The sequence below is a fragment of the Marmota monax genome, unplaced genomic scaffold (assembly GCF_021218885.2).
Source record: "Marmota monax isolate L192 unplaced genomic scaffold, Marmota_monax_Labrador192_F-V1.1 WCK01_AAM20220418_F8-fsc00066, whole genome shotgun sequence".
Classification (NCBI taxonomy): domain Eukaryota; kingdom Metazoa; phylum Chordata; class Mammalia; order Rodentia; family Sciuridae; genus Marmota; species Marmota monax.
The window spans coordinates 919,490-922,226 of NW_026692805.1; the positions used below are offsets into that span (position 1 = coordinate 919,490).

The 2,737-nt window shown below is 36.8% G+C and overlaps 1 pseudogene; it reads right to left on the bottom strand.

Annotated features, from left to right (window-relative positions):
• Positions 1-986: 986 nt before the first annotated feature.
• LOC124095161 (DNA repair and recombination protein RAD54B-like) lies at positions 987-1,341 on the bottom strand (annotated as a pseudogene).
• Between the last annotated feature and the right edge of the window lie 1,396 nt (positions 1,342-2,737).

Consider the following 2,737-nt stretch of genomic DNA (forward strand, 5'->3'; position numbering starts at 1 on the left):
CGCCGAGGCAAGGTCAGAGTAGAAATTAGAAGTTTATTAAAGGACAGCAGAAAAGACTTCTCCCGGAGGAAGAAGGGGACCCAAGAGGTGGAATCCGAATTGTATATATTTTAATGATTAAAATAAAACACTGTCTACAAAGTCAGAAAATGAATGTTGTACAGAATAAATTGGGAGAAAGTATGAAAAAATATGACCAATCAGTAAGTTTTAATACTTAAGAAGAAAATCAAATAATTTAAAAATTATGCCAAGAAAAGAAAATCATGTCAAGAAGTTTTTTATAATTGAGATTAACAACATTTTCAATATCTATTTGATTTCAGGATATTCCCAAAGTAATTTTGGACAGAATTAAAATCATCAATTGCAAGATTGAAAAAAATCTTAGAGACTATTATAGCCAGGTAGATCATGCCCAGAGCAAATTGCTTTCAGCTTCTCCATATCAATTTTTGCCCTTAGCAGCTCTTCTCCAGAGCTGCCTTCTTTCCCATCCATTCCTCTTCTGCTGAACATTTATAATCCAAAATTGATTTCTCTAAAATTATCTGATGTCCTTCTTTCAAGGACATTTGCAGACCTGAGGGTTATACCTTAATAGTGACCAACAGTGCTCTCTACTTTCATGAAGAAGAAAAATCATCTCTCCTTGGAGTGGAAAATGGAGACAATGTCATTCTTGAACCAATAGAAGAAAGTGATGGTGACAAGGATTTTTACATAACATGTATTTTTTTTAAAAAAATTATTTTTTAGCTTTAGGTGGACACAATATCTTTATTTTTATCTTTTATGTGGTGCTGAGGATTGAACCCAGTGCCTCATACATGCCAGGCGAGTGTGCTACTACTTGAGCCATATCCCCAGCCCCCATAACATGTATTAATTCATGTTTTTTCTTTGTTTTATAGCAATGCTGTGTTGAGAATATAAAGCCCTCTTGTTGTATCTTCCTGGAATAGTGGCAAGGCAGCGTTCCAACATTACCTGTAGAGAGCTGATACCAGCTTGTGCTAGTTTATCCAAGTTTGCACCAAATGAGGTGGACCTAGTGTTGCCACCACAGATATTTCAAAACAATATTTTCTGCTCTAATTACTCTCATCATTAACTTCTTTAGTGCTTCCTTCAGCAGGCAAAAGATTTCAGTTGCATACTCCAGAATCATCCTGTGACTGGAGAAAGGCAGTATTTGCAGCACCCTCAAATAATTTTATATCTGGATTCAGTTCTGTAATCTCTTCATTCAAATTTGGATTGCTTCTTCATGGTGGCATGAATTTTGTTTTTTTTCAAGGAATTACTCTGTAAGCAACTTGGTACTGCAGGTGGTCTCATTTTCAGCAGTACTGACAGGCTGTCACAGCTCCCCAAGCCTACACATCCAGGGAGACAGGACCATAGCACCAGCCACAATCTGACAAGAAACTGTTCCCCAGGGAAACAGCACCCCAGGCCAGCTGTACCCCTCCTGCAAGGCCCTCAGTTACCCAACCACTGGGAGGAGCAACACAAATTTCTAATTAATGGTGTTTGAGAAGTCCTTGGCCTACACAGTTTGTCTTAACTAAGGCCTTTAATTGGAGCAACCACATTTTTCAAAACAAAATTCTCATAAGGATCAGAGAAGATATTTTTGATGACTGCCATCCTGACTGGTGTGAGATGAAATCTCAGTGTAGTTTTGATTAGCATTTCACTAATTGCTAAGCTGTTGAACATTTTTTTTTCATATATTGTTGGCCATTTGTATTTCTTCTTTTGAGAAGTGTCTGTTTAATTCATTTGCTTATTTGTTAATTGGGCTATTTGGTTTTTTGAGTTCTTTATATATTCTACATATTAATTCTTTTTCAGATGAATAACTAGGAAAAATTTCTACCATTCTGTAGGTTCTCTCTTCATATTCTTACCCAATTATTTATTATCTATATTTACTGTCATTTTTGTCCCCTGCTTTCAGTCCCCATTTTGAGATCTTGACTCTAACTTCTAGTAGATGATAAAGATGATGACTGCTCTGGCTGCTTCAAGCTGAGAGGGGGCAATGTGGGATGGGGCAAACAGTTTGAATTTCCCTCTTAGGAATGTTTTGGGTCAGTCAAGGGGTCCATGAAAAGTCTTGTTTTGAAAGAACAGGTTGTGAAGTCATCTGGAGGTGGGTACTTCTATGAGAAAAACAAAAAGACATGAGTACTGCAATAAGATTAATACAAAATAAATGTTGCATCACATGAATATCATGAAGATGATAGAAAACATTACTCTCTCACCAGGAGTTTCAAGAGCTGAGATGTTGTGAGGACAGGGCCTTTTTGGGGATCCATTTCTCTTAACTTGTGAGTGGTCACATTTCTATAAGCCAATTCTAGTACTATGTATACCACACACAGGTATGTAGAAATATACATAAAACAGATAGGAAACAAAAGTTTGATAGCTTTCACTGGGTATAGAAGACAGAAAAAGAGATAATACAATGTCTAAAATCCCTTAGATATAAAATAAAGCCTATTACAGTTTTTTTACATGATGACGTAAACATAGGGGGAGGACCTGTGCTTTTGGGAATATTAAGAATAAAGTATGTCAGCAGTGGAGCATACTGAACTCAAAGGTTCAGGTGGCCTCTTGTCCTGCATAGGAGTTGGGTTCACTTCCTCCATCACTACCGCTAAATTCCAAACAAAACAAGACTGATGGAAAAAATATTCATTTAAGTGTGTAGGACCAA